The sequence below is a fragment of the Marmota monax genome, unplaced genomic scaffold, assembly GCF_021218885.2.
Source record: "Marmota monax isolate L192 unplaced genomic scaffold, Marmota_monax_Labrador192_F-V1.1 WCK01_AAM20220418_F8-fsc00045, whole genome shotgun sequence".
Classification (NCBI taxonomy): Eukaryota; Metazoa; Chordata; class Mammalia; order Rodentia; family Sciuridae; genus Marmota; species Marmota monax.
In genome coordinates this window covers 4883937-4907072 of record NW_026692132.1, presented here as the reverse complement: position 1 = coordinate 4907072, position 23136 = coordinate 4883937, and the positions used below count along the sequence as shown (strand labels likewise).

At 37.5% G+C, this 23136-nt stretch overlaps 1 long non-coding RNA gene across 1 annotated transcript in view; it reads left to right on the top strand.

Moving 5' to 3' along the window:
* The window catches only part of LOC131425056 (uncharacterized), a 39481-nt gene extending 16551 nt beyond the window's left edge, over window positions 1–22930 (top strand). The window contains exon 3 of the long non-coding RNA XR_009228898.1: window positions 22819–22930. This is a non-coding gene — a long non-coding RNA (uncharacterized LOC131425056). The remainder of the gene's footprint in view (window positions 1–22818) is intronic.
* The last annotated feature ends 206 nt before the right edge of the window (window positions 22931–23136 follow it).

The window sequence follows — 23136 nt, the reverse complement described above, 5'->3', positions numbered from 1 at the left end:
AAAAGTGTTTATGTGTCTAGATTTTTGAGAACTGAGATCTGTTTTCTGGTACTTGCTATTATAAATGTCACAGTGGCTAATATATGCAATATTAACCTATGTATTTTATTTTTTCTTTAATATAAATTTGCATAAATGTGAAATTTCCTAGGTTAAAAACTGTCAAAACTTTTACCTATTCCTATGCAATGCAACACAAAATTACTTCCCAAAATTGTTGAAAGTGCTTGTGTTCCCTAAACTATATTCAAACTATATTCAAACTATATTAGCCTAACTTGCTAAAGATAATCTCAATTTTAAAATAGCCTATTATTTTTTATCAGTAGGCAAAACAATATCACCTTAAAAGCTTTATATTTATCTTACTAATAAAGTGACTTTCAAGTCTTTATTAACATTTTATCTTTTGATCTATGTGTTAATACATTTTTATTCTTTTTTTTAGGTAGTGGGTTTAGATTGTGCAATATCAATATTTTATTATTAAGTTATATGGATTTTAGATCTATCACTGCTTAGTTGTATTCAGTGTAAATATTTACACATCGTGTCTTAATTGCCTTTCAAATTTGTTTATCTAAAATAGTAAAATATTTAATTTGTCAATATCTAAGATATTGGGGGGTTTCTTTTAAGTCTAGACTGTACTCAAAAAATAGACAACTGGGCTCAGGTTGTGGCTCAGTAGTAGATCACTTGTCTAGCACATTCGAGGCCCTGGGTTGGATCCTCAACACCACATAAAAATAAATAAATAAATAAATAAATAAATAAAATAAAGGTAGTGTGTCCAACTACAACTAAAAACAATATTAAAAAAAAACAAAACAAAACCAGACAACTGTTCAATGATTTTTCCTTCTGTTTTCTGTGGCCTCATTTTAACATCTGACTTCTAATGCATTTGGAATTTATTTGGTTAAATGGTATAAAAATTGAATAGATTATTTCCTAAACAGCTATAAAATGGTCTTAACGCTGTTTACTGAGTGCCTCTGTCTTTCTTCCTTGATTTGTGATTATATGTTAATAGCCTGAATGGTAGTAGCTCCTGTTTCCTGGTTATATACTCTGTTCATTGATTTGCCCATCTATTTTCATACCAGTTTCACATTGATTAGCCTTGTACTCTTTTAATATCTAGAGAGGCCATTACTCTTTGTTTTCAATTTTTTATTAGCTATTCCAGATGAACTTTGGAGTCATTCATCAAAATATTTAAAAACACAGTTGGAATTTTGATTGGGAACAGATTAAATCTGAAAATTAACTTGAAAAAAAAATTGACACTTCTTGGTAGTTTGTCTTCTCTCCAGCAACCTGGCTTGTCTACTTATTTGAGATTCTTTTCTATCTCTCAGTAGTCCTTAAAAATCTAATAAGGTTGTCACTCAGTTTCTGATTCTATAATGGATGGAATTTCAATGCTCTCCCTAGAATACATTTATTTTGTAACATACTTGTTTATATGGTCTCCTCTGACTCATGTCCACACTGACTGAAGGAGCTCAGACTCTGGGTTATTTTGCCATCTTACCATGACTGCCACTGTTCTCTTTACTGTGAGCTGGGAGTGGAATTTGGTCTCATTTCCTGATTTGTACACACATATGTGCGTGCGTACACACACACACACACACACACTTTTACCCTCACACTCAAATTCATGTGCTTAGTCACATATGATCTGCTCTTAAAAGGCATTTCTAGATTTTGAAGACTTGGCTAAAAGATCTAGGGGATATAAAATTAAACTTAAAAGCTCAAGTTGTTAAAACCCTGCCTCACCCATCTCCAGGGGCTTCTTTCTTATGCAGAACAACCAGGAAGTTTCTTTGCCCTCCTGGTTTCTCTTCTTCAAGTGAGACATCAGATATTTTCCAGTTTTGTCCCTAATCTGGAAACAAATATAAAAATAATATCCCTAGCAATGCAGACTTTCGCATTCTTTTTGGACTTTTTTCCATGTATTTTATCTTTTAATTGCTATTAAGAGGGAACACTTCCATGTTCTTTTAACTAATTGCTGGTGTTCATGCATTCTTTAAGTTTACTAAACATTCTTATCAATTCTAAGAATAAGTTTTAAAAAGTTTGGAAATACTAATTATAATTAATATCACGTCATTTTCCAATAATTATATGCCTCTTCTTTTTGTTTCATCTATGATTGTAAAGCGTGGCCTTTGTGTATGTGTGTTTGTATTTGTCACCACCACCCTTCTGCTAAATCTAAGATCCTCTAATATTTGTCTGAGCAGAGATGAGGTCAAGATTATAAGGAGTGGCTATAAAATTAAGTTCTGTGAATATTCTCCCACAGCCTCAGGCTAACACTTAAAGGACAGCTCTGTCCTTTCTCACTGCCATCCCCAGCACTGGATTTCTAACTCAAGCCAATGACTTGTTCCCTGACTATGTGATAATGCCCTGTATCAACAATGGTTAAATTTGGGTGATAGTAATCATAAGTTTTAAACTGTCTTCTTTTTTGCTTTCTATAGTCTAGCATTAGTAATTACATCGTAAAGCTTAAAAGAGTCCCATGCTTGTAAAGTTGGCTCTTTGAACTAAATTTCCCACTGAGGATAAATAGAAAAATAAAAAAAAATTAAAATTAAAAAAATCTCATTAAAGTAATGAGCAAACTATAAAGGCAGTGAAGAATCACTGTGCCAAACACTGGAAAAAGTCAAATCTATTTAAAGCTCTTCCCCGCCACCCCAGAGGCATTTACTGATTCCCGAGGAGTCTGTGAACAGGATGGAAAGCTGATTAGGATTTTTGGAAGCCTGGCAAGGTTCATGGGACAGAGATTGCAGGACCCGAACTTCCAAGGCCTAAAAGCCGGAGAACCCCTCTTGCTCTGGATTAAATGTTGAAAGGCAAAGTCTACAGAGAAATGTGAGCTGAGCAAACTAGGAATAAACTAGTTTTTACAGGACTGCTGCCAAAATTTCAATCATCTCAACTGATTCTTCCAGATACAAATGGAAATCCTCCTTGGAGAAGAAAACATCCTGGTCCTTAATTATTTCTACTTTTAAAAATATATAACATGCAGCGCATGAGCACAGATAACTAGGGGAATGAGATAAGGCAACAGGAGCAGAGCTCAACAGAAACGGGAGAATAGAAACATCCTTGTGGGGAATTCAGATGTTTAACATAGTTAAACATTAGGATAAGCATGCCTACTATATTCAAATAAATAGAAGACAAGATTTAAAAAACCTAAGAAAGAAATGGAAAACAAAAAAAGGAATGGCAGATCTGGGGCAGGGAAGGCCTAATGGAAATTCAAAGGTTGAAGAAATTCAATAACTGAAATTAAGAACTCTGTGGCCGTTTAACACACTGTGGGACACAGCTGGGGGATAAACGGCAATGGATTGTAAGATAGGTCAGTATAAATAACCTGAAGGAAGCCTGAGAAACAACAGGATGGAAAACACAGAAGAGCAGGTAGGCAACCAAACATATAGCACTTAAGCCTGTCATCACAAGGACAGGAGTAGAATGGGTCAGAATTGACACTTCAGAAGACAGTGGCCTAGGATTTTCCAAAACTGATGAAAAGCATCAACTCACCAATTCATGAAGACATATAATAATCAAAATGGGAAAATTTGTAGGAATCTACATTTAGCACAACATGGGAAGGTGAACAAATATGAATGATAAAACATTTAATAACATTCACAGAAAAATGAACCATTTCTTTCAAAGGAACAGCAACTAGATTGAGAAATGGCATTTCAACAGAAGAAAGGAATCCAGAACACAATCAAAGTTCAATTGTTTTGAGAAATCATTCTGGAGATAATAGTTTTTGATCCATTCTCTTTCTCTCTCTCTCTCTCTCTGTGTCTCTCTCTCTCTGTCTCTCTCTCTCTGTCTGTCTCTCTCTCTCTCTCTCTCTCTCTCTCTCTCTCTCTCATATATATATATATATATATATATATATATATATATATATATATATATATAAAATATACTTCCAGAATGAAGGTGAAAACATTTCCAAGCAAAGAACAACTAAAATACTCTATCATTTCTAGTGTCTTATTAAAGGAAATGATAAAACAGAATTTTTTAGGATTTTAGATTGAGGAAATGCAAGCAGAATTGAAAAGAACAAAAAGAGTGAGGGTGAGGTAAATGAAAATGAATAATAATACAATAACATTATCTTATAAGTTTAAAAATGAACACAATAAAAATACTCAGAATCTATAGTGTAAGTTGAAAGAGTGTGTAAACTTTTCTAAGGTGTTTGGCCTGTTCAGAAAGAGGGCAAAAATGCCAATTAACTATGAAAGATTAAGCCTTGATAAAATGGCATAATTTAATTCTTTGAGTGGTCCCCAAAAGTAATAAAAGCAAGTAACTGTTAATAGAGAAAATATTATATAATTAAAATAATCAACCCAGTAACCTAGAAACCTCAATAACTGATAAGTACCATGTCAAGGAGTTAGAAAAAAGAACAGAAAATTAAATCCAAAGGAAATAGAAATAAGTAAATAGTAGTAATTATAAATCCTAATAGATTTTTGGGTGGGAATTTAAAAGCCGATTTTAAAATTTATATGGGATTGCAAAGATCCAAAGATAACCACAACATTGTGGAAGAATCAGGTGAGACAATTTTTTTCATTAGGTATCAAGACTTATTAAATCTTCCCCATAGTTAGTATATCATTATATTGGCATAAAGAAAAGACAAAGTCATCAATGAAATAAGACAGTGTCCAAAAACATCATAATGCAGATACAGCTTATCTGATTTATATGAAGATGGAATTGAAAAATAGTAAACAAAGAGTAATCTTAAATAAGTTTTGCTGGATTAATTGGATGTTAACTACATATCCCACAGGGTTCTTTTCAAGTAAATTTCTGATATGTCCTTTTATCCATAAATACTTAAATAAATATATCTAAAAGAACTTTTAAAAATATAACCACAGTATATTGCAATTGTTGTAGATTACAATTTATGTGTGATAATTGTTATGATTAATAGATTATTAGAATCACCTTCCAACAAGAACCAAACTTTTTATTTGTATTTTTTCTTTTGAGTCTTTTAAAATCTCTATATCTCCCTTCTCCTTGTTCTTGCAAATATTTGTAAAAGTAACTGGGTTCATTGTCCTGTAGAGTTCCCTATGTTCCAGATTTTGTACCCTTGAGGTATCGTTTATCATATTCCTTTGATACCTGTACTTTCTACGTGTTGGTAACTTATTAGAGGTCTGATTACATTCAGGCTCAACATTTTATAAAGAATGTTGTTATGTTCTTAATACAACGCAGAAGGCATACAATGTGCTTACCTTTTAAAAAAATACTTCTTTTAGATATACATGACAGTAGAGTGTATTTTGACATATTATACATACATGGAGTATAACTTATCCTAATTAGGATCCCATTCTTGTGGTTGTACATGATGTGGAGTTACGTATCATGTTCGTGTATTTATATATGAACATAGGAAAGTTAAGTCTGATCCATTCTACTGTTTTTCCTAATCTAGTCCCCCTCCCTTCCCTTCATTCCCCATTCTCTAATCCAATGATCTTCTATTCTCCACCCCGACCCCATTGTATGTTAGGATCTGCATAGCAGAATATTTGGCCATTTGGTTTTGCGGGGACTGACTTATTTTAGAATGATAGTCTTATTTTAGTATTTTAGTATGATAGTCTCCAGTTCCATCTATTTACTGGCAAATTCCATCATTTCAGTCTTCTTTATGGCTGATTAATATTTCATTGTGTATATATACCACATTTTTTAACCATTCATCTGTTTGTTGAAGGGCGCCTAGGTTGGTTCCATAGTTTAGCTATTGTGAATTGAGCTGCTATAAACATTGATGTGGCTGTATCACTATAGTATGTTAATTTTAAGTCCTATGGGTATAAACTAAGGAGTGGGATATCTGGGTCTAATGGTGGTTCCATCCCAAGTTTTCTTCGGAATCTGATCCTGCTTTCCATAATGGTTGTACCAATTTGCAGTCCCACCAGCAATGTATGAGTGTACCTTTCCCCTACACCCTCCCCAACATTTATTGGTACTTGTATTCTGACTAGACTGAGATGAAATCTTAGAGTAGTTTTGATTTGCATTTCTCTAATTGCTAGATTTTTTCATGTATTTGTTGACCAATTATATTTCTTCTGTGAATTATTGTTCAGTTCCTTTGCCCATTTATTGATTGGGCTATTTGTTTGTTTTTGTGTGTGTGTGTGTGTGTGTGTATGTGTGTTAAGTTTTTTGAGCTCTTTGTATATCCTGGAGATTAATGCTCTATCTGAGGTGCATGTGGCAAAAATGTTCTCCCATTCTGTAGGCTCTCTCTTCATGTTCTTGATTGTTTCCTTTGCTATGAAGAAGCTTTTTAGTTTGACACCATCCCATTTATTGATTCTTGATTTTATTTCTTGCACTTTAGGAGTCTTGTTAAGGAATTTTGTTCCTCAGGACATGGTGGAGAGTTGGGTCTACATTTTCTTCTAGTGGGCACAGGGTCTGTTGTCTAATCCCTAGGTCCTAGATCCACTCATGAGTCCTCAAACATATCCCAATAAAAAATAAAATAATGAGAAGAGATGTTCTGTTCTTACTACCTACATTTTTAGAAGACGGAAGGGAGTTTTCTCTAGGAATAAGGAGTGTTATTACTTTGTAGTTAGAGCATCTTGGTTTGTATCTTAACTTCTCCATTTTTTAATATTTGTAATCTTAGAAGTCAACTTACCCTTTTTTTGTGTGTTGCTCAGTTCCCTTGTTTGCATAAGGGGGACAGTAATAGCAGCTCTCTCACAGAGTGTGCGGGGTCAAATGAGTTAATAGACTGTGCTCAGAATAGTGCGAAGCACATAGCAGGAGCTCAGTGTGTGTTAGTCATTATTCTCCCCTTTTTTCTTCCCCTTTTCTTCCCTTTCTTCTGTTTCTTTCACTGTTAATACAGAGGCCCTAAATGATATTTTAAGGTAGAAAAGGATAGGCTCTCTCCTCTCTTAAGACTCCAAACCTATCGTGGGAAATCTTCCTAGAGGGGCCCTGCTTTTCTTTACAGAATCCTGATCTGAGCTTGAGCCTGGGCCCAAAGTGGTTCTGCCAGCGTTCTGTGTGTGTGTGGTGGTGCTAGGCATCTAACAGACCCAGCTGTTCCAATGCAATTCTTAAACTAATTAGCCTGATGGTCAATCAGCCTCTCTGACTCTTGTATTACCTTGCTTGGAGCTTGGGCTTCTGCCGCACACCTCTGTGAGGAATCGTACTATTCTCTGATGCGTTGGACCTAAGTTTTCTCTGCGATGGCTTCTCTGATGCCAGCAATTTCCAGATAAAATTGATTTTTTAACATTTTTAGTCTGTTGGCTGCTTTCCTTATTGTTTTCTAGTGTTATTAGGGTTGTGTCCTTTGAAAAGTTGTCTACTTATTTTTGTCACTACAACAGAACCCTTGTGAAAGGGAGGGGGAACACATATGCTCATGTCAGTACTTCAATCAGAGTATGGCTCTCTGTTCTTGTTCTTTATATTATCTGATTGTCAATTTCCCTCCAGTGCTATATCCTCTGTCTGTGGATTTAGCTCTATTTTGGTTATCTTTCCTTGTGCCTCCTAACTGAGATTCCCTGTTTTTGGGTACCATATTGTTCTACACCTCTTCTGGGTGCTAATATGTAGCAAAGTGCCCGAGTTGGACAGTCAATGAATTTTGAATAACTTGAACTAAATATGGTGTTTTCTATTTCCTTTATGTATTTTCATCAAAAGTGATTTTCTTCAAAATTTATCATATCATTTCTCTCATGGCTTGTCAGTCTTTACAAATGGTCAGTCACTGGGAAAATCCTGGCCTCTCATTCAGACTTGGCCTTCCACTCCTGACTGCTGAGTCTCCTCCAATTTTCCACTGAGGGCGGAGAGAGTAATTTAACGGTTCACAGGTTCCTCCTGCAGTAATTTGATGGAGGTGGTGAAGTGGTCGGGGAGACCTTCCTTTCAAATCACACATCTCAGAGGGCAGGGTCAACTCAGGATCAACTCAAGCATGTGTCTGGGCGTCCAGTATTTCTGGCATTTGATGTGGGGCATGGCAGAAAGAGCCTGTATGTAGGGATAAATGACATCCTCAAGGAGGCAGATAAACTCTCATTCTGGGTGGTCTCTCTGGTTGGGAAGACAGACTGCAGAGGAAAGTCTCCGACAAGACCTAAACCTCAACTCAGAGCTCAGACCAACAAACTGGGCTTTAAGACACAATTTTACTTGTACTGGGGACAGAAGTGCAAATCAGAAAACCACAGCAAACGTCTTCTCCCAAGATGGAGTGAACACAGCAGGTGGGTAGGGTTCTGAATATCTTGCTAGACGTGGTGAGGACTGGCTTAGTCCTACAGAGGATCATCCTGCAGAGTGTGGCTGGAGAGGGCAGAGGTTAACAGGATACCTTCATGCCTTCAAATTGCTCCTCTGGTTTTCCAGTGTTTTTCTATCTGTAGCACTCACTGCTCTTTGCAATGGAACCTCTTTATTTGCCTCTCAGAAGAGTCATTGCTCCTAAAGATGGGATGAGTGAAATGAGCACACACCCAAACTCCTCCTTCCATCTCTGATCCCATGAGAGGAGTCAGCCTGAAGCAGAATCTCGGGTCAAATAGGCCCCAGGGATCATAGCCAGTAGCACCAGCCCTTCCTCTGGTTGAAATAGTTTTTTCATTTTTTTGCAAGTTTGACAGATAGTGATACTACTGGGTGCTCACAGACCTTGCAAGATTTTCTTGCCAACTGCTCCTGCCAAAGCTGGAAGGTGAAAGAGCAGCAACAGATGCCACCACAGCAGCTGCAGCCATCTGCTAGAAGACAAAAATGCAATGCCAAGAATGGTGCTGGGGAGGGGAGAGAAAAAGAGAGCTCCCTCCAAAGGAGCCAGCCACTCCAGCTTAGAATCCACAATGTGACAAAAACGAATAGATGGCTTTTGTTTTCCTTTCCTAAGGTAACTCTCCACACCTCCCCATCTGCCACTCCGCCTTCTCCAACTCTGCTCTTTCCTGGTGGATATTTCGATGGTGAGCAATGCCCACTCTGCAACACCCTCCTTGCCCCCCAGCTTTTTGAGAGTGTTTTGCAGTCTTTGAATCATAAGGTTCTGCCTTCCAAGCTCAGATTAAGTCACTCTTTGACCTTCTGTCTCCCTGAAGTCTAGTCTTGTCAATTCAAATCTTTCTTGGTTCCTTTTCAATATCAGTATAGAAGCTAATGCTGCTGGCTTGTGGGCCTCTTAGAGAAGGAACAATGATATTGCTGTTAATATGCAGATCTAAAAAGTACTAAGCTGTTGGCAATTCAATTTCTTCAGACCTCAGTGTTCCCATTTTTAAAGTAGGAGGTAGAATTGATAAATTCTAACATTTATTAAATACCCAACAGACAGCACTTTGAGCACTGTAATTTATATTTATTTAATCTTTATAACAACTCTGAGAAGTAGATTGCATTATTCCTGTTTTATAGATGAGGATTTGAGGCACAGAGAGGTTAAACAACTCTCCCATGCAGCTGAAAGTGATGGGGCAGAGGTCTAGTACTGGATAGCTGGGCTCTCTATCTTGTACTTCTATCCACTGTGTTGTGCTGTCTCTGGAGAGTCCCTTCCAACTTCAAGATTCTTTCTTCAAGGTCCTCACTTTTTCTTCTTGTCATAGGGCTCACCATTATTGGAATTCAGGACTTTAAAAAATTCATATTTCCCATCCTGGGAGAAATGTAGCAAGTCATATCTGGGTTCCTAGAACTCTTTGCTGGATTCTAACTCTTTCCCTACCCCGAGAAGTCCAGAACTGCCCATTATTTATCCCATGCCATTCATCTCAACCTCCAGAAGCATCTACTGACTTTTCAGATCAAATGTCAAACATGTCTGTTGCCTTCAAAGCTTTCCAGTTGAGTGGCCTTACATTGCAAGTGTGATCTCATTACTTTCTAGCACATCCTTCATTTAGAAAAAACTTGCCTTCTCGTGTTGCTATCTTCCCACTTTACTTTGCCCTCCAACATTTGCTGTTTTCATAATAAAAATATACTGTGTTATATTTGTTTGTTCTACAGTTTACAGTCTGCTTTCACATACCTCATTTTACTGTCTCCTCACAACATTTCCGTGAGGCACCTACCTGAATGATTGCCACTAGACATTGTCCACTCCAGTTCTTCCAGGCTTGTCAACCCCGAATTCTTCAGCAATGAGAAACAGCGCATAGTTCCCCAAGCTCACAGCAAGCCTTCAGACTTTTGAGCTTTTGTTCTGGCTCTTCTGTGGGCATGACTTGCCCTCCCTTTCATATATAGACCTGAATTAAATTGAATCTCCATTTATAGATCAGTCAGCTGAGTCCGAGAAAGGTACCATCAGCTTCTGCAGGTCATAGCTAGGAAATGACAGCTGTGACTAGACCTCATGACTGTTAATATCTCAGAACAACTGCCCAAATTGTTCTAAATGCATGAAATAATCTTCTTCCTGTTTTAAATGCTAAATCTTTCTTTCTTTCTTTTTCTTTTCTTTTTTTTTTTTGAAATAGCATCTCAAGATGTACCCTCTCCATCTCTCTAGTTCTTCAACTCAAATTCTGTTTACTGGATTACCTGCTTTGTGCTATGTTCTTCCCACTTGTCTCTAATCTTTGCTTTTTCTTTTCACTCTGCCTCATTACCTAATAAAGTGCACCGTGGGCTCCAGTTAATGCTGCCTTCTGACTGAAATACATCAAAGCAAACCTCAGTGCATATAAATAGCCCTGGTCTGCAGCTCATGCCAAAAGTTTTTAAGCCCCACTCTGTGTCTACAGCTGGGCCTGCTCCTCCAATGTAAGCATGCTTTGCCAGCTTACCACTGCACCCTACTTCTCTGAGACCTCTTCACTTGGCTGAATAGTTCTGGCATCTGCCAGAATGTTCACAGAGTTGTCTTTCTCTTGTTGTACAGTGGAAAAAGGCAAGGGCCTTGGAACTGAAAGACCTGGGCTTCTGTCCCAGCTCTCTTGGCCTCTAATCTCTCATTTGAGTGTTGGGAATCAAAGTAGCACATGTCCTATTTAAGTTGCAGAGTTATTGTGGGCTCAAGTAAGACAATGAGGTGATGCTTGTAAAAAGTATTTTATAAATTATAAAAAGTATTCTATAAGTTATCTAAATGTCTATGTTTAATCAATCCTCATTATTTGTGCACTCTGTTTGCAAATTCTCCTACCACCTACAATTTATTTGTAACCCTCAAATCAATACTCACAGTATTTCTAAAGTTATTTGAAAATACACAGAGGTCTATGAAAAATTCGAGTCAGCCAACATGCATGTTCTGAGTAGAAGTAGAACAAGGCAATTCTTGCATTTTTGTTTCAGTTTTTACATCATAAACAAGTTGCCTTTTGCCACTTTCTTCATATTTTGTTCTTTTCATTGGTAATTTTGCTGTTGAAAATTACTTTGTGTTTGGTGCTGAAGTGCTGTCTAGAGCTCCTAAGTGCATGAAGGATGCGATGTGCCTTTTAGATAAAACGTGTGTGTTAGAGAAGCTTTGTTCAGGCATGAGTCATAGAGTTGATGTCCATACACTCAATGTTAATGTACCAACAATATGTATTCATTTAGGAGTCTTCAAAGGAAACACATGCCAAACAAGGTTATGTATTCATTGCTTGATGAAAATATTATAAGCAGAGGCTCACAGGAACCTGACCTGATACTACCCCTAGGAGGCACAGCTCAGCATTTGTTAATTCAGTGTCCATGGTGACTTTGTAGGACATACTGACCTGACTATTTAGATTCTTCAGTGTTAGTTTGTAAGAGAATCTTTTCATCCGAGGCCATTGCTGTCCTGTACCTACCTGATCAATCCCAATCATTAGCTTAGTGATTCTCAAATTGGATTTTCTCTTTAAGATCCATTGGGAAGACGGTTAAAATGTAGAGTTTTGGGCCTGACCCAGGCGATAGACTGAACAGCTGCTGATGCAGATTCAGGAGCACAGGGGAAGCCCTGATGGCAAGGCTCATGGAGCAGTATGGTGGCACTTGCAGGGTGTGGACAAGAGTGAACTTATTCCATTAAACTCAGTTCACCCTCTTGGAGACCCTACTAAACCTAATCTATGGGGTCCTTACTCTTGGCCTGGTTCCGACCCCTGTAGATACAGATGCTCTTTTCATATCTCTGATTGGAGGTGCATGAACCAAACATGGGGGAAGACCTGAGAGAGTGGAGAAAGGCAAAGGCTACCTTTGGTACCAGTCATCCAAGCCTTTAATTTTTAGGGAATCACTGGCAAATCTTACTCTTCTAATTTTTACTACATAGTCTCCTGAGATGGGTGAGAAGCCAAGTTGTATCTATCTACTTCAGCCCAGGAACAATGTGGCCACTGCAATCATCTTAATACTTTCCACCCCGTTAAGAAGTAACACTGGTCAATGCTTAAATCCATTGCATTTTGTCAAGGGAATGCCAATTAGTTTTCTACAAGCATCCACTTTTCCAGTTAGTCTCTGCTCCCAAACATGATAAGAGTATTTAGAGATATATATTTTTTAAGGTCAAGGACTTCATACTATAGTCAATGGGGAAACAATACTTTTCAGAACGCTGGGACCCAGAGGGCTCGTTGGCTTCATGCTTAGGGAAGAGCACTCTGGGATCTTCTATACTCATGGAATGGTGAAGAAAGTGATTGAAGTGGGTGAAGGTAGGCTGGACATCAGAAGCAAGTTCTTACTTCGATATTTTCCAGCAGTGTGAGTACAGAAAAAATACTCAACCTCTCACATATTCCTCTTCTAAGAAAATGGAGATGACGTCTGTTATAAAGGTTAGAAAAGACACCACAAAGTTTCCATGCTCTGGAAGATGGTAAGTGGGCTCACTCTCCTTCCCTCTTCCAACCTCCTGTAGACAGTACAAAAGGTGTCTTTTTTTTTAAATCCATCTCTGTGGCCTTGATTTCCACATCTTATATGAATCACCTCCTCTGTCCAGCCTTTCTTTTCCCTCCCTTTGATAACTTCTTCCTCTGATTTAGAGCCTTCTGTGGGAGTGATCTCAAATGATAATTCTGTGCTAATGTGACTATGGATGGTAAGTAATTTTCTGGAGATTATTCTTGATGATTTCTTTTTTTTTATTTTTTTTTATTAGTTAAACATGACAGTACAATGATCTTGACATATCATACATTTGAATCAAATGGGGTATAATTTCTCATTTTTCTGAGTGTACAGGTTGCAGAATCACATTGGTCATGCAGTCACGTATATACATACAGCAATAATAATGTATATTTTATTCTGCTGCCCTTCCTATCCTCCCTTTCCCTCCCCTCCCACATTCTTGATAACTTCTGAGTGTTTCAAGTTGATAATGGGGGCATCTTCTAAGTCAGCAAAGGTCTAGTGTGTTTTGGGGGAGTTTGGCTTTGACCAAGATCCTCATCTACCTTACTTTGATTGTTGGAAAATGAGATAGCTTTCAAGAGAGAAGTCTGAGATTCTGGATTCTGAATGTGCACTCCTAATTATAAATCTTGGCTTTATTATTTACTGTGTCGAAGAACTAGGGAAATGACCTTTCTGAGCCTTGGGTTTCTCATCTGCAAAATAGTAACACTATCTTTTTGAGTTTTTTTAGGGAAGATGTGCCATATTTTATGGAAACATCTAGCTTATTGGACAAGATCAACAAATGGCCACTAGTTATACAAATAAGTGAGAGACTGAGCTGGGTTGGCTTTAGCCAGTAGGTCTGGTGAACATGAGGTAGATCCATAGTTTTTAAACTAGTTTTACTAAAATTTTCATAACTACTTGTGGTAATATGGTGGCATGCTAATTCAAAATATGAATCAAAATCTTTTTCTTCATCAATAAAGATCCAACATTTGGGATCCATTTTTGAACATTGTTTTCATTTTCATGTTTTTTGTTACATTTTCTTGAATGTGAGAGAAAAAAAATGGATTGGTAATCATTTATTGGTAAAATATGCATTTAAGAATAAATCTTGCATATAACCATCTTTCACTGTATATGTTAAAGTGGCAAGTCACCATGTTTAGCCAAATCATAGAACCAGAAGCAGCAGCTTGTCGGAGGAGTACTAGCAACACCCTTTGAGGTTTCCTGCTTCTCTCAGCATATGTTACTCTTCACTTTGGGGCAGTTGCACAAGTTGCATAGTGCCCTTTACACACCCATGCTGTCTCTCCATGTTTCTCTGTACTCCTGTTTCAGTTGGTGTGAAGCTGTTGCCTAGAACTTTTTCTTGATACAGGGGAGTTGCAATGTTGGTTATTTGGTGTTGATTGCACTGGAAAGACCTGGAGCCCTCAGTGACCAAGTGACTGGGAATCCTGGCTTTATTCAGCTGGACTGTCCTATTGTCCTGTGATATTTGAGCTTGAAATTTATTATTAAAAAAATAAAATACATTTTAGTAATACTTGTTTTTCCTTGGAATAAGTGACATTCTTCTCTCTCTTTCCCCAAATATTCATTTAAATCAAGTACTCCTTGAGCTTATGTTGAAAACAGAGAGAAGCCAATTGGCCCTCATGAACACTCCTCCTCCCCCAGGCTGAGGTGGACATAATTTGTTAGAATATAATGTGGTGATCTTGCTTTGTTGTTAATTCCTCTCTTCTGATTTATCTTTATAATTCAGAAACAGGCACATAGTAGGCAGTAAAAAAAATACATCTCCAATTGCTCAAAAACAATAGGACTAAAACCCCATTTGACCCAGTTAGCCCACTCCTTGGTATATATCCAAAGGATTTAAAATCAGCATACTACAGTAATATAGCTACGTTAATGTTTATAACAGAACAGTTCACAATAGCTAAGCTATGGGCCAACCTGAAAACCTATCAACAGATGATTAAAAAATTGTGGTATATATACACAATGGAATATTACTCAGCCATAAAAAAGAATGGCTATGACATTTGCTAGTAAATTGGTGCCAAAAGCCCCCCAAAAGTGGATGTTTTCTCTGATATATGAAAGATAACCCACAATAAGGGGTGAAGGAAGAACATAAGTTTAGAGGATTAGACAAAGGAGAATGAAGAGAAGGGAGGGGGAGGATAGAAATAGGAAAGACAGTGGGAAGAATCTGACATAACTTTCCTATGTACATATATGAATATGCCACAGTGAATCCCACTATCATGTATATCCACAAGACTGGGGCAATAATTTGAATAAGTTATATTCTATGTATGTATAATTTATCAAAATGGATCTACTGTCATGTATAACTAAAAAGAACCAATAACAATTATTCTCCCATACATAAACAAATAGCCAGAGAGTTTTATGTTTATTTAATCTAATTCCAGTGGGATTAAGCGCAGGGAGGCTTCTTTAAGGGCAATTGGAGGCAATTGTTCAGCAGCATTTGGAATTGCACCAAACAAAAGAACAATTGGCCCTGACATTTATGCATAGCTAGGTAATGGGGAAGGAGAGAAAGGATGAGCAGTTATGGGACAAATACTACAGGCCCAGAATTTTCTCGCACTTTTTCTCCATACTTTCCACATGCGAGTACTCAGTCCCAGAGAATGTATGTTCCTTGCTCCAGTGCACACGAGGAATAAATAGAAAATCTATGATTTCTAGTCAAATTTGATTTTCTTCCCCTTTCCCTTCTTTTACCTCCACCTTAATTCTGAGGGATGAATAAATGTGGAATCAGAACACCTTTAGTTCTGAAGAAAATTATTACGCTGGATTTTACCAATCTAACTTAACCAACAACAACAACTATATGTCTTCTATTTGAACAGAAAGTAGATTGGGGAACTACATACCATTAGGCAAAAATTACCAGATTACATCGACACAAAAGGATTTCTGTTCAAGGAAGGGTACCATGAGAGAATTAACAGAGTTGACAGACTGGGAAGCAAGTTTGTGATGTCTAGAATCAAAAAGCAATCTATATCTAAAACACACAAGGAGTTTCTCTATTCTAGAAAAAGACAGGAACTACAGCAGTGAATGGACAACCAAAGAAACCTGAATGTTTTAAAAATAGATACAATGGCTCAAACTTGCTAATAATCAGAGATGTGAGAATTAAAACATCCACTTCATTTTTTTCTAACTCTGGGTGTAAATTGAATAACATTAAATGTTAGAAAAGATGTAGGGAGCAGGACCCTATTTATGACTGACAGGACTGGCACCAGCATTTTGTGAAGCTAGCTGGCAGACCTTCTGAAGTCCAGTCTGCCTCTGCCCCCTGGCCCAGCAATCCCATTCCTAGGATAATATCCCTCATGTGAGTGCACAGAAGAACATAGCTGAGGAGATTCTGCATCTCTGGTAGTGAGTAGTGGGCACAGCTCTGTGGTCCAAGCTTTCTATGGACTATTCTGCAGCAGTAAAGAGCAAGAAGCACCCAGAGGAACAGAGATGAACCTTAATCAAATATTAATTGTTTCCTTTGCTGAGAAGAAGCTTTTTAGTTTGAATCCATTCCGTTTATTGATTCTTGATTTCACTTTTTGCACTTTAGGAGTCTTGTTAAGGAAGTCAGGTCCTAAGCTGACATGGTGAAGAATTTGGGCCTACTTTTTCTTCTATTAGGCACAGGGTCTCTAAGACTACAGAATGGGAGAAAATCTTTACCAAATGCACCTCAGATAGAGCATTGATCTACAGGATACATAAAGAACTAAAAAAACTTAATACCAAAAAACCAAATAACCCAATCAATAAATGGGCAAAGGAACTGAAAAGATACTTCACAGAAGAAGAGATCTGATCAGTCAACAAATATATGAAAAATGTTCAACATTTCTAGGTATTAGAGAAATGCGAATCAAAACTGCTCCTAAGATTCTATCTCATTCCACTCAGAATGGCAATTATCAAGAATAAAAGCAACAATAAATATTGGTGAGGATGTGGGGGAAAAGGTACACTCATACATTGCTTGGTGGGACTCTAAATTGGAGCAACCATTATGGAAAGCAGAATAGAGATTCCTTAGAAAACTTGAACAGAACCATCATTTGACCTAGCTATCCCACTCCTCAGTTGATACCCAAAGGAATTATCACCAGCATATTACAGTGATGCAGTCACATCAATGTTTATAGCAGCTTAACTCACAACAGCTAAACTATGGAACCAACCTAGGTGCCCTTCATCAGATTAATGGATAAAGAAAATGTGGCATATAAACATAATGGAATATTACTCAGCCTTAAAGAAGAATTAAATGATGGCATTTGCCAATAAATGGATGGAACTAGAGACTATCATGCTAAGTGAAATAAGCCAATCCCCCCCAAAACCCAAAGGCTGAATATTTTCTCTGATATGTGGATGCTAATTCACAATAGAGGAGGGGAGCCTAGGGGAGAATAGAGGTACTTTGAATTAGGCCAAAGGGAGTGAAGGAAGGGCAGAGGGCATGGGGATAGGAAGAATAGTAGAATGAATATGAATTATTACCCTATGTGCCTATATAACTGCACGACCAGTGTGATTCTACATCATGTATGACCAGAAGAAGGAGAAATTAAACTCCATTATATATGATGTGTCGAAGTGCACTCTACTGTCACCTATAACTAATTATAACAAAATTTTAAAAAAGAATCAAATACTGAGTGAAAATAGAAAGAGATCTGTTATATAATACTATTTAGGTAAATTAATGATTAAAGTATCTATTTTTACCGAAGAAAATTTAAAGGAGGTCCTCAACTTTTGGCATATCAAGTATTTGAGATGTTAACTCCCAAAAAGTTTGTATAAAAATATCACATGAACTTTCCATAAGGGATGCAAAGCAGACACTGTCTTCTTCATGTGGATTTCATAAAGGTGGATTAGGGAAAGTAAATGGCTGTATGTCTCGGTGGCAGAAATCCACCCTTATCCTATAAGAAATTAATAGGCATGCTTAGTGGAGTGTGCAGGCAGGAGACAGGTAAAAAGTGTGCTGTCTGGCAGAGATGAAACCCAGGCTGGTATGGGGCAGGATCATCTCAGATGAACGCCAGAGAGACAGAACATTTACATGAAGGTCACTACAAATAGCCATACACATGGACTTCAAGGCAATTACAGAAGTGATTGGCACCATTTAAACTAAGGGGACAGAATCATCTACCAAGAAGCTGAAATGATGGCAGTACCATTTGAAACATAAGAAGACATAAATCTCAGGGTCAGTGATTTCTATTAAAGGGTGACATTCGCCTGTCATTAAAGGGTCATCTAGCATCCGTGCATCATTCAAGAGTAAACCTCTTCAGGTATAACACCAAGTACACAATGTTGAGTGCTTTGCATCTTGGCAGCTAAAACTTTCCATTGCACTCAGCTCAGTTCAAGGCAGCACTAGATGCTGGCGACTGGCAGCAACTATGGAATTTAGGGGATTATATATTGTCCATGATGTAGTAGATATTTATTACTAACTGTTGACAGACCAGAATCTTCTTTTGCTTGGAAATGCATTATAGTGTCTTCTTCAATAAAGTTTAAAATGCAAGATGTATAGATATTCAGTTTCCTGTCCCTCTTGCAATTAGACATAGGTTCATTAGGCTCCACCAATCAGATGCAATTGCCTTGAATCTTGATTCAGAAGCGAGGAGCACTAAAAATCTGGGATGGAAGAGTCTGAGAGGCAACAATACCAGTTCTCAGAGGCAGTGGTCGTAGTAATGCAGTAACTTTATTCACTGACTACTGCTTATGGTAGTGGTGTTTTACCTGGGGGTCTCTAGGTTTAGAGGTGACATTGTCCTGAATGATCTATTTCCATAGTATGGGCATTTTGGCTGTGTTCCAGGTTAATGCATTAGCTTTCCTTGTTCTTGAATATTTTCCAAGCCTGGATTTCCTGGCAATTATGAACTACCCAGTACTCAATAAATTTGTTTTCTGCTTATGTCAGCCAGAGTTGGTTCCCATTGTTGCCAATAAAACTGTCTGATATAGAATGCATACCCAGATTTCAGAAGGTAATTGCTTTCTGGAATCAAGTATGTGGCTGGTCACAATTTGTCTTTGAGAGGGTCTGAAATCATTTTACAAATAGCTTAAAACCATTCACTTTGGGATTCTGTAATTTCAGTGTCACCTCTTTAAGTTTTTCCACTACATCAGCCTTTGATGAACACTCACTATGTGCTAGTCATCATGCTCAACAGGAGGATATAATACCATCTCCTCATCTCACAGTGCACACTGTTTGAGAAGGAAGATGGACAAGAAGTGGACAGCTGCAATACAGTTACTGTGAAAGAACAGTGGGCTACAGGAGCATCTGGGAAGGTCACATATCCCAGCCTTCTAGGGGCTGGGTCACCGTATATGGGATATCTTAATCTGAATGTTGTGCTTTTTGTCTTACACTCATCCTAATTTTCTACCTTGTCCCCTATTATTTCCTTATTTTTATATTTCCATTATGACATCACTATTTTCCAAGTCTGTTCCCAAAGTACCAGAGAGTACTTTGTCTTCATTATCTGTGTTCATTTAGTTACTAAAAGTATAAACAAAACACACACACACACACACACCCCTGAAATAATAATTTCATGAAATATTTTACTTTATGTGATACTCTCTATGATTTTCTATTCTGTCCAATTTCATGTTTTTAAAAATGATATTTCCAATCCACTACATTGGTTTTGTGGCCCATTAATGTTCTATTACCCAATCTTGACAACTCTGCTCTCTGCTATATATTCAAAACTGTTATTTCAAACTGGATCCCCTCCCCCTTCCCCCCTTTTAAGGCAGAACTCCCTCATCTTAAAAGCAGTAGTGTCAACACAAACAAACTTACTTTCTCCTGCTCTCTAGCCTTCCCTTCTCATCATAGTTCAGAGGATTTTTATTTTCTTCATTTACTTAAATTTAGCTTTCATCCCTAGCATGTCAAAGAAACTGCTTTTGCTCCGCTCACTAGCTACCTCCATCTTTCTAAGTCCAATGGGTATATTTAGTCTTTGTACTGTTGAACATCTCCCTTCTTCAGAAACACTTCTTAACATGTGCTGCGACCCCCCCCCCACCTACTGCTTTTCCGTTTATTTCTCTGATCTCTCCTTATTATAGGTCTTCTTTGCAGGCTCATCCTCCTCCATATGGCCATACAAAATTTTTTAAGGCTCCAGCCTAAGTTTTCTCTCATTCTGTAGTCTCATTATGCTACAGCTTTAGTTTCTATGCACATCGGATATCTCCCAAATGGATGTCTCCTGCCCAGAGTTTCTCTACTTTGACACTATTGACATCTGGAGCAGGATAATTCTTTGTTGTTGGGGGCTTATCTTATGAATTGTACTTTTGTGACATGCATGGCCTTTACCTACTAGATCCAAGAAGCAATCTGTTTTCTTCCAGTTGTGACTACCAAATGTCTCCAAACATTGTCAGTTGTCCTTTTGGGGGAAATGAGGTGGCAGGGGGAGTCACTGCTGGTTGGGAATCACTTCACTGTCCTAACTTGTCATCTCCAGATTAGGCTTCATTTCTAACAACCTAGTTGACAGTTCCACTTAGGTGTTTCAAAGACACTTCAAATTCACTCTGTCAGATTTACCATCAATCCTGATCAATTTACCTATCAATCCTGGTCCTCATCTCATCATCCATTCATTCAGTCCCTCGAGCCTGAAAACTAAAAGCCATGCTTTACATCTTCCTGTCCTTTACCACCTGAATATCGAATCTGTTGTTGAGACCAGCCATTCTTCTCCAACCAGTCTTGGATTGTCAGAAGTTCAAAAGCCCTTTGCTATTTCCTTTCCACCTTTCTCTGTAACTCTGCAAATTTGATTATTTTTCTCTTAAAAAATCTTCCAAATACATTTTTTACTGACCCTCCCATGACACATTTTAATTATCACTATGAGCCTTCTTGCTTCTATCTCCAACTCCAGTTTCTCTTCCGTTTCCTTGCAGTATACATATAAGCCCAGGGATGCTTGCGGAACTTCTGTTCATTATTTTAAAATTGCATGTTCATATTCATTTCTCAAGAACAGAAAAATTGATTCTGAATTTTGTGGTTGTTGTTTAGAACATTCAGTGTGGTTTTTATAGTACATCTGAATGTGACACCTATCAAGTAGGACGTATTATTGTTCCCCACCCAAATATGCTCTCTGCTACTGACAAAGCGATCTCATCAGTGTCTTGTCTGGACATTTGCACACATCGTTTTTCCCCAGCTACAGCTGTACTTCTTCTCTTCCCCCTACTGAACGCCTCATCTCTGAAGGCAAGCTCAATAAATCTTCCTTCAGCTAATCTAGTCCACAGAGGGCTCTCTCCTTACTAACCTCCCATTTATACTTTTAGTTAATACCAAATTTGTTCTTAATTGCTTAATTTGTTTTTAATTTCATGCACAGTAGGTTTTCTATCCCCAACTTGATTGCAGGTTTATTGAAAGCAGGCTTCTCATCTTATGTGTCATCTGAATTCTCCGTTTCACTGATCAGCATGACTGGCACATAGTACACATTTAATAAATATGTGAGTCAATCTTCCTAGGCTTTAAAAAGCTTCTAGAGAAGGCAGAGAGCCTCTTTCAGTTATCTGCCCTCCCACCCTCAGGAGTTCTTTCTTATATCTTTCCAGACTTTCTTCTTTTAACTTTTAAACCTCATTGCCTTATTTTTAAAATCATAGAAATAAACACAAACACGTATGTCTTCCTTTTCCGTTCTTGCAGTGACATTTAAAAATATGCAGGGAAGATTTAAGTGCCTTTGTTACGAAATGTACTCTTGTTGAAAATATTAGGACTGTTCTCTTGAACTCCCTTTTAGATTCCATTGTTTATTTTTTTATTTTTAAAAGAGAAATAAGAAATGGAAATAATGGAAACCATTTATTCTTGAGGTCAAAGTCTTTTGAAAAAACACGTGTGCTCAGAAGAATGAGCCCATCCCAGAACAGAGAGCAGGCATTCTGATTAGGTGCCCAAAATCATTTGCTTTGGGGTGAGTTTTAATATTTGAAGGTTATAAAGGTGAACTCGTGCTGAGTGCAGTGCATGAAAACAGGCTACTTTTGCTAAGCAAATTACTTTGGAAGTGAGTCAGTGCTGGATAAAGAGAGGGGTTTGCTGGCTCTCTGAGGCGGCTGAGGGGAAACTGCAGTTTCTGCCAGTGAGATGCCAGTTATCCATCCAGGCTCATCAATCAGTATCGGCTGTCAGAAATGAGATTGAATGTCTGATTGCCTTGATAATGGCCAGGGGAATGAAGATATCTTGGAGAATGGCCAGAAGCAGGGAAAGCTTTGGGGTTTAACACTATCCTCCAGGAATGATTCTGTAATACTCAGGACCATGTTTCATATTCACTTTCAAATACTCTGTAAAGAACTCTTTTTGCAAATGCCATCCCATTTATTGTTTTTTTTTAAATTATTATTATTATTATTTTTTTGCAGAAGAAACACATGTTGTGGGATCTTTTCCCAATTTTGGATATAAATGAACAAAGTTCATATTTAGACTTTAGATCTATCTAGTTATTTAATGTGTGCCAAACACTGCTGTTTCTTCAGTTGCATCTTTTAATTCTATCAGCAACGTTGTGAAATAATAATAATATTTTCATCTGACAGATTAAAGAATTGAGGCTCAGAATAATCTTGCAGTTTGTTGAAGACATCTTGTAAGAATCAGATTCCTTGATTCAGATGCATGGTTTTTTTTGTTTTTAATTTCAGGTTTTATATTTGCTCCTACCTGCCTTGGACAAAGTCTTGCCCTGTGCCAAATCCCTTGAAATTGAAAGTTTTTCCAGCTTACCACTAACAACAATCACTTCAAGTAAAGAGGGTATGATATTATTTTCTATAATTATTATTTTATTTGTACATATTCATGGGATACATTGTGGTAATTTTTACATGTATGCAATATGTTCTGATCAAATCAGGGTAGTTAACATCCTTGTCTCCTTAAACATTAATATTTTTATTAGCATATAGTAATTATACATATTTATGGGGTATACTGTGTTATTTCAATATATACACATGATT